General features: G+C 52.4%; 1 protein-coding gene across 16 annotated transcripts in view; it reads left to right on the top strand.

The window, feature by feature from the left end:
• Positions 1 to 14,727, top strand: part of AFDN (afadin, adherens junction formation factor) — a 1,598,291-nt gene that overhangs the window by 1,028,327 nt on the left and 555,237 nt on the right. The window lies entirely within an intron of this gene.

Here is a 14,727-nt window from a genome sequence, read left to right as displayed (position 1 = left end):
TGCAGGGCACTGCAATTCCGAGTTCCTGGCCCACCTTCCAGTCAGAAATCTAAGAGGCAAGGAGCCAGCTCTAAACTGAAAGTAGAGTTTCCTATCACCCACATTGGTGACCAGATCCCAGTATAATTCAAGGCTAGGGGAGTCTTTGGACTCAAGAAAATTACCGGACATCCCTGTAGCTCTACTCAATACCTGGGAGTCTATTCTTTCCCAGTATGCTATTTTAAGAGAACTTTTGGATGGGAACTGGGCAGTCGCTGGGTCATTCCATATCCCTTCCATACACATGTCTTTTAAAGACGCATGTAAGTTCTTCAGCCACTCGATTTTATGGAAGACATCAGTTTTTATGATGTCCATAAGGCCATTAGCATAGTGGGAAAGTTCAGGAGTAGTCCAGAGCCTCCGCCAGTATAAAACCGGACGGAGCCTTGCAATATCCTTAATGGACCTCCTGCCCAGATCATACCTAAGTGGGATCAGAGGGGTGCTCTGGGGAAGACCAGTTATGCTTCGAAAAAATGTATGCTCCACACTGGTCAAAGTCGCCAGCTGATCAAAACCCCAGAGCTCCGCCCCTTAGAGCACAGAGTTTAGGGCCTTCGCTTCGTAAACTTGCAATACCGGGCTTATTGGTTTTGTGAATGATCTATTAAATTCCCTACTCAGGGCACCAGTTAACTGTTTGAATCGCAGGGAGGCCATTTCAAGATGCTTACGCCAGTTATTGCTACTTGAAATCTGCATTCCAAGATACGTAAAATTGGTTACCATTTCTAGAGATTGCCCATTCATGTACACTCTTTTCCCTCGAAAGCTACTATGAGGGTTGAAGGCCATAAATTTTGTTTTTGACACATTGACCTCCAGGCCAAGATCAAGGCAGAAATCATCAAACAGGCGGAGGGCTTTTTGCAGTCCATTAGATGTTCTGGATACGATAAGCGTATCGTCTGCAAACATTAATATGGGGATGGAAACACCAGCCAACCTTGGAGCATCGGTATTGACAGAAAGCATGAGATCAACTATCCCATTAATATAAAGAGAGAAGAGCGTGGGTGCCATAGTACAACCTTGCCGCACACCACGCTCAACCGGGAACTCAGGGGTGACATCACCTGCCCCACCCCACTGGATCCTAGCATAGTTGGACTCATGCAAACGCATAACCATTGTCCGAATTTCTTTGGGGAGACCTAGCCTCTCAAGAACTGCCCACAACCGGTGGCGGGGAACAAGGTCGAAAGCAGCTCTTAAATCCACAAAAGCTGCGTAGAGACTGCCCTTCCCCAATGTCACCACCCTCCAATGGAGCTGAACAAAGCAAAAGACTTGGTCCACCGTGCTGGTTAATTTTCGAAAACCTGCTTGGAAGGGTGTCAGAATGTTGTTATCATCGATCCACTCTTGAATTTGGTTCAAGACCATCCTCCCTACCACCTTCTGGATAGAATCAATAAGGCTAATTGGCCTGTAGTTTCCTGGGAGCGTCCTGTCACCCTTCTTGAATACAGGTATGATGACAGCCCCCCTCCATGATTTTGGAACTGGTGCACCTACAGCCACAGCATTAGCCAGTAGTGTTATGTACTTGCTCCAATTATCTTTGTCATGGAGAAAAACATCCGAAGGAACCCTATCCTGGCCAGGGGCGCGTCCACTGGTGACTGAGCCCAGGGCCCTTTTAGCGTCTTGGATGCAAAAGGGACCCTGGGAAAAAAAAACATAATTTGGCACCCATGCAAAATTGAACGAGAAATTGTAGGCATATTGGGGTTTGAAATAACAAACCCACTCCCCCTGGGAGACATAATTGGAAGGACTATCAGGCCGCCCACCTCTGTCCCACTTAAGAATGTTCCAGAATAACCGGGAATCTTTAGTACGACAAGCACTTTTTAAATCAAGCCAGCGTTGTTCGTCCCAGTTCTTTTTGGCCATTCTTACAGCTTTTTTGTATGCTAATCTAGCGAGGCGGACACAATCCTTTCCTCCATTAGACAAAGCTATCACCAAGTTGGCCCTAGATTCTCTGCAAGCGCCGTCATACCATCTATTTTTCTTAGTTGAAGCCTTATTCTTATTCCTCAAAGGCTTCGTAAAATACGAGCCTATATCGGCAAACAACTTATCATGGGATTTAGTGACTTCAACACTGCTTGGCACATAGTTTAGCATACCCTCGAGCTCACCAGTGGAATCAGCTAATTTCTTATCTATATCGGCGCTAGCCAGAATGTTATGCTCGAGCTCGCCCCACTTAAGTCTACGCATGTTGTTCGTTGAAATTACCTCGGGCATGCTCGGAGCCGTCTCCCCGTCTAATAGGCGATTACTAGACCACCATCGGTGAGTTACACAGATAGGGTTATGGTCACTCTCAGCTCTGGCCTCAACAACCATATCTAGAACAGATTGCCATAATTTCAAGCTACATAAAACCTAATCAATCCTGCTGGAGTGCCGACCATTATCAAAAGTCTTCGCCCCTTGTTTATCACCTGGCGTCCTCCCATTCAAGGCCCTCAGACCGTACTCATAGCAGAGGGCATTAACCTGGACAATGATCTCAGTCCACCTCTTTATTGGACTGAGATCAAGCACAGGTACCCCCCACAATTGATCTTCCACAGGGTCAGTGCCCCACCCAGAATCAGGATCTAAAAGTGGTTCGAAGGTAATATTCAGATCCCCGGCGACGAGCACTCGCCTCTCACCCGAGTACTGGTCTATAAGGGAAACTAAGTGGGCCAAAACCTGGGAGCCCGTCCAATTGGGGTCTCTCAGGTACAAGTTATAGATATCCAGGTCACCCAGAATCCCAAGTGATACCCTAACTAATTGTATATCCCCAGACCCAGTTAGTATTTCACAAGCCTCTGGAAATACATCCTGTCGAACCCAAATTACCAGGCCTCCCATTGGACGCCCCCTAGGACCCTGGGTTGCGGGGACATGAAAATTCAAGAAACCCTGTAAAAACTGGGGCTCACAGGACCAGGTTTCCTGGAAGAGGCAGACATCAAAGTCGCCTATATAAGCTAACCATTCCGGGGAATCCATTTTTGACTTTAAGCCTGCAATATTCGAAGAAACCATTGATCCCCCATCCCTTCCTGGGCCATGAACATGTGCAAAGTCAGCACCAGACTGCTTACGTCCACTTTGCATTTCCCTGGACAGTTCAGGGGTGATTACATCTACTAACTCAGCCGTCCCGTTAACAGGGGAATAATATACGTTTTCATTAAGCTTGAGCCCTCCGACTGGAATACTTGGATTGGGGGATGTAATAAGAAACTGCGTCCCAGATACCGGTCAGGCAAGAGCTGCTGGGTAGCACAGGTCTTTTGCTTCCCAATTTTTCAGAACTGAGCTAGATCCTGCAGGGATATTGGGATTGAAATTGTAAAAGTACCCTAGATCATGCACCCCAATTTTTGACTGGTCACTAGCCAGTCGAGAGTCACAAATATAATGCACAATACAACTATCTCCAAAGTTGACAATAATGGAGTCCCCAGCAACATCTTTGGGTCTTGGGCCTACCCAGCTAACCCTTCTAGCAAAGAGGATCTTTCCGTCCAAATAATTTGGAAGCGGTCTGTTCCTATTTAGCCAGAAGGTGACTTTGTTTTTCAATTGCTGGTAGGACTCCAATACACCTTCTTTTAATTCCGGGACTCCTGTCAGTACGGCTACATAAGGAGTACAAGCGGGGGGCAGATGTATGTGAGCCCTAGACAATATACTGTTTTCAACCCCAGATTCCATAATCCTTCCCTTGTGCTCGCGCTTTTTCCCAGCATTGGTACTACACACACTCGAAGGGTTATCACGTTGTTTAATAGAATTGTCAATAACCTGAGCCTTCGGGAGAACAGCCTCAAGGGTTACCCCAGGCATTACTTCATAGGCAGAAGATACCAGCGGGAGAATGGGGAGAGTAGAAGACACCCCTAGAAGATTATCCCTTTCCTTGGTGGCTAGTTTGATGACGTTTTTAAGTGAACAAAAATTGTCTAAGACAGTTTGTTCTAGTCGATCTACCTTCTCACTAACCAACTTAACCCTTTCCACCAGTGGTAGTAACAGAGAACGGACCATTTTCTCTATCTGGGGAATCATATTACTCGATTGGGGCTGATCTATATGCCTAGTAGCATTCCCACCTGGAGATAAATGATCTTCGTCCTGAATCACCCCCATTGGAGATTTTTCCGTAACATTAGGGTGTTTGGCCTTTCTCCCTCCCTGGGACATCCCTACTTGTTTCCTCTTAGGGTTTGGAGGATTTGCAGTTTTTTTGCTAGCCCTTGTCTGCGGGTAGGTTAAAGCAGATTTAGTAGTAACGGGGGGGCTGCGTGTTGTTATGGCAATGTCGCCTGAATCACCAGGAACATCGCACACTTCTCTACAGGTCTGCAATATAGAAGTACTAACCCCAAGATTCTCCCGTGGTGCTAAATCACCCCCATCCTGTCCCGCTAGCTTCGAAGGAGATTTAGCCAGTGCCAAAATTCCCAGGGATGAGCGTCTGGCTTGCGCTAGCTCTGTGGACAGGCGTCGCTCAGTTATAGCAAGTTCGTGCTCTAGAACTGATACAGCTCTGGTAATGAAATGGTCAAGAGTACCGGTCACAGACCCACACCCACCGGTACGTTTCCCTTTGGTCGCCATCATACACTATATACACAATACTAAAGCCAATATAGTCGGTAACCTAGATGGAGTCAATTAGAAGTTAATATTTTATACCACCAGAGCAGAATGCTTGCGGTGTGGAATATTCGCCTATAGAGCAAAACAAGGAAATACAACAAACACTTGCAAATCCAATCAATGTAAGAGCACCCTTCTACCTTGAGTACACTGCCGCAGCAGCGTTAGAGATGTGGCCCAGTCCAGTCAGAATCGGTCAGAATCGGTCAGAGACGGGCAAGGACGGGCCCGCCCTTGGCCCGCGCGCGTCCCGCGCTGCGGAACACCGAAGCCGGCTTTAAGCTCCCCCGGCGCTGCCTGCTGATGTCAATGACAGGTGCCTGGGGTGAGCACTGGCCGCTGGGAGTGGTAGTTCGTGCTGGCCGTTCCCCGTCACGGCGGGATGGTAAAATGCCGGTAAATGCTGCAGAAATCCTCGTGGCCGTTCCCCTCACGGCGAAAGCAAACAGAGCAACAAACTGGCAAGGGTCAAGGCTGTCAGCGCGTCCCGCGCTGCGGAACACCGAAGCCGGCTTTAAGCTCCCCCGGCGCTGCCTGCTGATGTCAATGACAGGCGCCTGGGGTGAGCACTGGCCGCTGGGAGTGGTAGTTCGTGCTGGCTGTTCCCCTCACGGCGGGATGGTAAAATGCCGGTAAATGCTGCAGAAATCCCCGTGGACGTTCCCCTCACGGCGAAAGCAAACAGAGCAATAAACTGGTAAGGGTCAAGGCTGTTAGCGCGTCCCGCGCTGCGGAACACCGAAGCCGGCTTTAAGCTCCCCCGGCGCTGCCTGCTGATGTCAATGACAGGTGCCTGGGGTGAGCACTGGCCGCTGGGAGTGGTAGTTCGTGCTGGCCGTTCCCCTCACGGCGGGATGGTAAAATGCCGGTAAATGCTGCAGAAATCCTCGTGGCCGTTCCCCTCACGGCGAAAGCAAACAGAGCAACAAACTGGCAAGGGTCAAGGCTGTCAGCGCGTCCCACGCTGCGGAACACCGAAGCCGGCTTTAAGCTCCCCCGGCGCTGCCTGCTGATGTCAATGACAGGCGCCTGGGGTGAGCACTGGCCGCTGGGAGTGGTAGTTCGTGCTGGCCGTTCCCCTCACGGCGGGATGGTAAAATGCCGGTAAATGCTGCAGAAATCCTCGTGGCCGTTCCCCTCACGGCGAAAGCAAACAGAGCAACAAACTGGCAAGGGTCAAGGCTGTCAGCGCGTCCCGCGCTGCGGAACACCGAAGCCGGCTTTAAGCTCCCCCGGCGCTGCCTGCTGATGTCAATGACAGGTGCCTGGGGTGAGCACTGGCCGCTGGGAGTGGTAGTTCGTGCTGGCCGTTCCCCTCACGGCGGGATGGTAAAATGCCGGTAAATGCTGCAGAAATCCTCGTGGCCGTTCCCCTCACGGCGAAAGCAAACAGAGCAACAAACTGGCAAGGGTCAAGGCTGTCAGCGCGTCCCGCGCTGCGGAACACCGAAGCCGGCTTTAAGCTCCCCCGGCGCTGCCTGCTGATGTCAATGACAGGCGCCTGGGGTGAGCACTGGCCGCTGGGAGTGGTAGTTCGTGCTGGCTGTTCCCCTCACGGCGGGATGGTAAAATGCCGGTAAATGCTGCAGAAATCCTCGTGGCCGTTCCCCTCACGGCGAAAGCAAACAGAGCAATAAACTGGTAAGGGTCAAGGCTGTTAGCGCGTCCCGCGCTGCGGAACACCGAAGCCGGCTTTAAGCTCCCCCGGCGCTGCCTGTTGATGTCAATGACAGGTGCCTGGGGTGAGCACTGGCCGCTGGGAGTGGTAGTTCGTGCTGGCCGTTCCCCTCACGGCGGGATGGTAAAATGCCGGTAAATGCTGCAGAAATCCTCGTGGCCATTCCCCTCACGGCAAAAGCAAACAGAGCAACAAACTGGCAAGGGTCAAGGCTGTCAGCGCGTCCCACGCTGCGGAACACCGAAGCCGGCTTTAAGCTCCCCCGGCGCTGCCTGCTGATGTCAATGACAGGCGCCTGGGGTGAGCACTGGCCGCTGGGAGTGGTAGTTCGTGCTGGCCGTTCCCCTCACGGCGGGATGGTAAAATGCCGGTAAATGCTGCAGAAATCCTCGTGGCCGTTCCCCTCACGGCGAAAGCAAACAGAGCAACAAACTGGCAAGGGTCAAGGCTGTCAGCGCGTCCCGCGCTGCGGAACACCGAAGCCGGCTTTAAGCTCCCCCGGCGCTGCCTGCTGATGTCAATGACAGGTGCCTGGGGTGAGCACTGGCCGCTGGGAGTTGTAGTTCGTGCTGGCCGTTCCCCTCACGGCGGGATGGTAAAATGCCTGTAAATGCTGCAGAAATCCTCGTGGCCGTTCCCCTCACGGCGAAAGCAAACAGAGCAACAAACTGGCAAGGGTCAAGGCTGTCAGCGCGACCCGCGCTGCGGAACACCGAAGCCGGCTTTAAGCTCCCTCGGCGCTGCCTGCTGATGTCAATGACAGGCGCCTGGGGTGAGCACTGGCGGCTGGGAGTGGTAGTTCGTGCTGGCCGTTCCCCTCACGGCGGGATGGTAAAATGCCGGTAAATGCTGCAGAAATCCTCGTGGCCGTTCCCCTCACGGCGAAAGCAAACAGAGCAACAAACTGGCAAGGGTCAAGGCTGTCAGCGCGTCCCCAGAATCTTTTCTGTCTTTTCACATCTTTCATCTTTTGCAACTTTGCTCCTGCTGCTGCGATCCACCGCGGCCTGCCTCTCCAATGCAACTTTTCCCCTCCCCACGTTTCCTGCCACCCAGCTGTCCAGTCCCCCCAACCCTCCCCCACACACTACTTAATGGCAGAGACGCTGCACGGGCGCTGAATGCTCACCAAAGGCAAGTCCGTCTGCCCCTGGACCGTACCCTGAGCCACGGACCCTGGTCCTCAGACCTGACATGGTCCTGATATCTATACAACTGGTTGTATAGATATCAGGACCATTCCTCGTGATATAAACAGCATTTCCAAACAAGTACAAGGGTAACGATTACGGATCTTTTTATAGAATCTTTTGAATCCATGAGCGTGGTTTTGAAAAACATCCAATCGAAACACCGTCTGGCATAAGCTTAATTGCATGACTAATACTCAAATCGTTTTTAGACTTACAAGAAAAGCCCTGAGGAAGTCACTATACGTGACGAAACACGTGTCGGCTGTCATCCATTTGGATCAAGATTTGGAGACTATAAGTCTCTTTTACATGAATTAATGACTAGAACCAAATGTATTAGGAAATTCTGATTTGTGCTTATGATTGCGACTTTCCTTTTTTTGCAAAATACTTAATTAAATTATTCTTCGTCATATATTATTGTGAGGACCTAATCTGTTCTGTAGCCAGTTTCTCATTGCCAATACTTTGTTCTCTGTTTCTGTGGCTAATAACCAATACGAATAACAACCGTGACTTTGGAGTGCTGGGATATCTCTGTTTAAACTTTGTTCATCACGGGGATTGCCTTTGCATGATCCGTGTATTCTAGCGCCTAGGTAGTAGGGTGCTTTCTTATCCCGATTGGCACCATAAATTGATCTTGCTATTCAATTTATTTTTCTTCTTTGACAATTATTACTATACACCCAATCCGATTTTACGAATTGTCTTTGATGTGCGCCCTCATATACATTACTACCGTAATCTTTTTGGTCAATTCTTAGACATTGAAAGTGCACTAATGCCATGGCGATTATATGGTCTGGGAGTTTATTACCAACTCCACAGCACCATAATGGCTTTACTGGGAAGTTTGGTATCAAACTTCTCAGCCCATTAAACCCACACTGATCGCAGTGTGGGATTTAATTAAAGATGCCCCCTGAAAAACGACTCTTGTGTCCTGGCTGCGTGGCTATCACCAACAGACATGTTTCTGGACCCCTGGGTCGAGAGCGTGCTGCTCTCTGGGTCCTGAAACAAAGCACATCCTGGGACAAGGTGCCAAGCCTCCTCCCCCAGGATTGGCAGGGTCCAAGAACGAGATGCTCCAAAGGCTTGCCACCTTTGTGAGCTACCCCAGCCATTTGCTGCTCACAGCAACTGGCCCCCACTGGTTCTAACCCCCACTTTGGGCGGGAGACTCGGCGGGGAAAACCAAGTTAGGAGGAGAGGTGTGCCAACCTTTGCCAACCCCACCCCTCAGGGAGGGAAGGTGAGGTGCAGCACAACTCTCAGTCTCCGCCATCTTGAAGATAGAGTGACCCAGCCAACCAGAGTGAGGCTTATGCCCTACTCCCACTGGAGTGTGGCATAATAGGTGGTGTACCCACCCCAAGGAAGGGACCCATTGGTCCCTACCTGTAACATTTCTAAATTTAGTTTTTAGGGGCAACCCTGAACCTTGCCTCCTCAGACAAAAAGAACCACGAAGGACTGAAGAGCCGTGCTGAAGAAGAAGACACCAATTGACTTGGCCCCAGCCCTACTGGCCTGTCCTAACCTCGACCGACTACAGTAAAGTGCTGGTGTGCCCTGCAGCCAGCAGCCTCCAAGAACCCGGTGGACCTGCCCTGCCTTCCCAAACCAGACTTTGTCTCCCGTAAGCACCAGATTTGCTCACCCACAGACTATGGCTCCATCCAAATCCGCGAGTCTGCACCGGACACCCACTGCCTGAGTTCGAGTTGTCCAACACCATGAGGAGGTCTTCCCTGTGGTCCTGACCTGAGATCTGGTGATCCCTGACCTGCCTCAAGACTCCAACCGATGTCTGCAGCCCCTTTTTGGAGGATCCCCCGACTGGAACCGGTAAGAGAAACCCGATGCCAAAAGACACCCCTGCACTTGACATCCCACAGCCTTGGGTGGCCCAACCGACGGTGTGCTGGCATCCGAAGACATTCCAACTTACCTCTCCAACCGGTGGTCGCCTTCAGAAGATCTTCGTCCCCGAGCCTGCAGTGTATGTTGCAACCGGAGAATCCCCATTGAAATCAACTGGGCATCCGACGCCAAAACAGCACTCTGCACCTGACCTCCCCTGTGCAGCTGTGGGTGCAACATGTGTGCTAAATCGGATCCCCCTTTGCCCTGAGCCTAATGCCTGGAGCATTGCTCCTACAACCATGTGACCTGCTTGTGAGCAGCCACCAGCCGGAGGCTCCCTATCCCCCAGTGATAACATTATGCCTCAGTGCTCTTCACCTGGCCGGACTAGTGTGGCTGAGGGTGCTTTGAGAGTGTTTCCTTGACCCTGGGGTAACCCTGCTACTAACCCAAGGAAACCACCTCCCAAACCCAAATACTTAACCGTAAACCGATAACAGTTTTCTCCCATACAACTGCATTTACTGCTTTTCTGTGAAAAATCTTTTGTGTGTGGCGTTGGTTGTATTAAAACCCTAAGAAACTGCATATGTGTAAAAACTGAATTACTTACCTTTTTTCTAGGAAATGTCCCAGTGTGGTGTCTAGGCACATCACACTGATTAGCAAAAGTAACTTAAAAAGTAATCCAAGAAGTAACGTACACCGTAATCTCCAAAGTAACTGAAAAGTAATTTTGACTGTTGACTTATAAATCAACCAACTGCATTCAACCTGCATATATCTTGTCTTTCACTGCAAAAATATTGCAAAGTTTTATTATTCTTATCCGTACCAGGCCTGGCTTGGTTCTATAAATGCCCAACTTTCTGAGTTCATCGAAGCCAACCACGTCCTGAAAATCTCCCAATCTGGCATCCGATGCAACCACCGCACCGGGACCGCTCTCCTCGCCGCTACAGACTACATCTGCTCCCTCCACAACTGGGGCGAATCATTAACCGTCATCCTCCTGGACTTCTAGGCTGCTTTCAACACCGTCTCCCACCGCACGTGACTCTGCGGCACCAGCATTGACGACAAAGCCCTAGACAGGATCCGCTCCTTCCTCACCAGTCGAACACAGCGAGTCAGACTACCACTGTTCCTCTGAGAACCCACAGAGATCACCGGTGGAGTATCTCCGGGTTTTTCCCTGAGTCCCATCTTCTTCAGCATCTACATGGCCCCACTTGCAGCCATCGTCAGAAACCACAGACTCAACCTAGTCTCCTACGGCGACGACACCCAGCTGATCTTCTCCCTCACCAATGAACCCACAGCCGCCACAAGCACCTTCCTCAGAGATAAAGGCCATCACCACCTGGTTGAGAGACAGCTGACTCAAACTCCCACCAAATTCAGAAAGACGGTCAATCACGCACTCAGCAGCAGCAGGCTCAACTACGGCAACGCACTCTACGCCGGCGTCAAACTGAAATTCCGCAGGAAACTACAGAACATTCAAAACACAGCAGCCAGACTGGTCTTCAACATACCCCGCCGCAGCCACATCACCGAACACCTGTGAGAACTCCACTGGCTCCCAGTCAACAAAAGAATCTGAAAGAGACACGTTAGTGATAGATTCCTTACCTTAGAATTACCCCCAGGCGTTAGACTGGTTCCGGAAAGTTTTCGTCAGCAGTGCCCCTGCGTGTCGGAAGGTGGCGTCGTGGGGCTCCACGTCCGTCGTAGGCGTCGTGATCGCCGGGATGACGTTGCGGCAGCTACTTAGATGCCGCCCCCACGCGCCGACATCAGTTCTTTCTTTCTCTGCGCCAGCAAGCACAGATCCGGAGAGAGTGGTACCCCCAGTCAATTTTTGGGGGATTTTTTGTCTGTCTTTTTTGACTATTGACTCCTGGTGCTGTAGGGATGCCCGGTTCCAAGTCTTGCGAGACCTGTCCCCGCATGATGTCGGTAACGGACCCGTACCGCGAGTGTCTTTACAGCTTGGGGCGTGACCACGACCCTATGTCGTGCTCCGACTGCTGGACCATGGCTCCGAAAACTATGCGGGAGCAGTCCCGAAAGTTGCTTAAGGCCAGGGAGTCAGCTCCGTGCTGTCTATGGTCCCGGAGGGATCGGTCGCGGAGCCGCCAACATCGTTCAACGAAGTCTTCGCACTCGGGGCCAGGTAAGACGAAGCTCAAGAAGTCGAACAAGCGCCGTCACTCTTCGCCTTCCCCTAGCCTGTTGCGCGACACGGCTGAGGGTGCGGGTGGTGCCACCCCCGCGGCTCCGGCGGAGCCTACACAGTTGCCGACGGCCTACCTGCCTTACCCGGGTCCGTCGGCGACTCCGGCCCAGCTGCAGTAATTTGTGTCAGCAATGGCCCACCTCTTTGGCCCGTCGTGCCCCACGGGTGGGTCCGACTGGGGGCTCTTGCCCTTCTTCGTCGATGGCTCTTGCCCAGACGTCGTCGACGGCTCCTGCCTCTGCACCGCGAGACTCCTATGGATCCATGCATAGGTCCTAGTCGATGTCGGCTGCCCTCATACGACCTGGGACGGGGAGAACTCTCTCACAGCCCAATGCGAGTTAGACCTCGACTGGGCAGTGGATTTGGAGGACGCTGGTGATCTGGATTTCTCTCTGGAACCTGGCACGCTGTCTCATTCTGCCGTGGCTACGGAGGAGGGTGGTACTTATTCAGTGGTGTTGAATAGCGCAGCAGAAGCACTTCACCTCGAGCTCCCTACAGTGGCCGTCAGGACTAACCTCCTGACAGAAGTGCTTCGGCTGGCGGCTTCCTCTGCGGAGCTGCTACTGCCCTTTAATGATGCACTTTCTGACGTTCTTTTGGGCACCTGGTCCAGGTCCAACATAGGGACTCCTGTGGATAGGAACATGACCCGACGCCATTGTCTGGCTCCGGGCGACCCCATTTTCCTCTCCCAGCACCCTACCCCTGAGAGCTTGGTTGTCCAAGCCTCTGTGTCCCCGAGCTCATTACCTTCCACACCTCCGGACAAGGAATCCAAGAAACTGGAGCAGTTTGGGAAGAAAATGTTCTCTTCTGCCAGTTGAGCGGTGCGGTCTGTGAACACCTCATGCCTCTTGGGCCGTTATACCCACTCTGTGTGGGATACAGTGGCGCAGGTGCTGCCTCAATGTCCGGAGGAGGCCCGGATGGTGCTCTCCCAAGCTATTGCTGAGGGGAGAGATGCAGCCAAGTTCACGATTCATTGTGGCCTTGACACCGCCGACTCGCTGGGCAGAGCGATTTCCACGACAGTGGCGCTACTTCGTCACACCTGGAGAAGTGGAGAAGTGTGGCTCAGGGGTTAGAGGCGGCAGACCCGGAAGCTGAGATCGGTCCTGGACCAGGGTTCAATTCCCCGCCTCGGCGGGTCTTGGGCTAAAAAAAATTCCACGGACTCGAAATTTCTCGCCCCGGTGCCTCCTCGACTCACGGGTTCACACTCTGCGACTCTGGGCAATAGCTTGCTTAATCTCCACAACGGCCCCTCGCGGCGGGATGCCTGACTTTCACCTTGTGGATACCCTGCTATCTCACAGGGGAATACCAGGACGGGTTCCCTAAGCAAGCGCCGGGAAACCCACAGCGGGTAGCTGTGCGCTATATAAGCTCAACTACATTTACATTTACATTCACACCTGGCTGAGGACGACTGGCTTTCCTGGGGATGTCCAGAACACTCTAATGGACATGCATTTGATGGCACTTGCCTTTTTGTCGACAAGGCGGATAGTGCGTTGGAGCGCTTTAAGGACTCACGGGCTGCGGCCAAGTCCCTTGGGCCTATCTGCCACGCGCACTCCTTCGGTTTCTGCTTTTCGCTCTTCGCTCTTTTCATATCCAAGGAAGGGGCACACAAACACGTTTGTTTCAGAGCCACAGACCTGTGTAGTCTCAGCACAGCCGCGAACGTGGGACCCGCCGAGGTGAATCATGGGGCCAGCAGGTGGGTCAGTCCACCACCACCCCTGCCTCATAACGTTCATAATCCGGTGTTTCAGGCCCATCACACCCCAGAGGGTGACAGGTTTCGCCATCACCTCCCCCACTGGCGCTCCATCATTTCGAACAGGTGGGTTTTACCGATAGTCCGAAGGGGCTCCTCCCTCCCCTTCGAGACTACTCCTCCAGCCATGCCACCTCAGTACCACCGCATGTCGGGGGGATCACTTGGCTCTTCTCAAGCAGGAAGTTGCGGCCCTCTTGGCCAAGGGGGCAATCGAGTGTGTTCCGATACCAGAAGTAGCTCGTGGTTGTTACTCCCACTACTTCCTGGTTCCAAAGAAGGACAAGGTCCAGCGTCCCATCTTGAACCTTCGGAACGTCAATCGCTTCCTCCGGAAGGAGAAGTTCAAGATGCTCACACTTGCTTAGATCTTGTCTGCTCTTGACCCGCAAGACTGGATGGTAGCATTGGACTTGCAGGACTCCTACTTTCATATCCCCGTCCTGCCGGCCCACCGTCGTTACCTACGGTTCACGGTAGGCCACGAGCACTTTCAGTTCAGCGTGCTCCCTTTTTGCCTTACCAGCCCCATCGGGTCTTTACGAAAGTGATGACGGTGGTCGTAGCTCATCTGTACAGATCAGGGGTTTGTCTTCCCCTATCTCGATGACTGGTTGTTGATGGCGGGCTCACTCCAGGCAGTCATCTCCCACCTCCAGACTACAGCCGACCTCCTGCATTTGCTGGGTGTTGTCCATCGCACCTGATTCCCTCTCAAAAGCTCCTCTTCATCAGAGTGGTTCTGGAAACGGCACATTTTCGGGTTTATCCTCCCGAACAGCGAGTCCGGGACATTCGGGCTATGATTCAGATCTTTCAGGCCTTGTCCTGGGTTTCGGTCAGGATGACCGTGAGGCTGCTGGGCCTCATGGCCTCCTGCATCCTGCTGACCAATCATGCCTGATGGCATATGAGGTCTCTGCAATGGGACCTGAAGTTCCAGTGGGCGCAGCATCAGGGGAACCTCTCCGAGTACTTCCAGATCTTGGACGGCACTGCACGACAATTGCAGCGGTGGCTCATGAACCAGCATTGGGTCAGCAGCAGATCACTCTCCCTTCCTCAACTGGAGCACACGGTGGTGACGGATGCGGCCCTCCTGGGATGGGGCGGGCACATGGGAGAGGTGGAAATCAGAGGCCTGTGGTCCAGGCTCCATATCAACCTTCTGGCGTTCCGGGCAATCCTGCTTGCACTGAAGGCGTTCCTTCCCTCTGTCAAGGGGAGA

Source organism: Triturus cristatus, chromosome 6 (assembly GCF_964204655.1).
Source record: "Triturus cristatus chromosome 6, aTriCri1.1, whole genome shotgun sequence".
Classification (NCBI taxonomy): domain Eukaryota; kingdom Metazoa; phylum Chordata; class Amphibia; order Caudata; family Salamandridae; genus Triturus; species Triturus cristatus.
The sequence above is the reverse complement of the archived record's forward strand: the minus strand, read 5'-3'. Positions and strand labels throughout refer to the sequence as shown.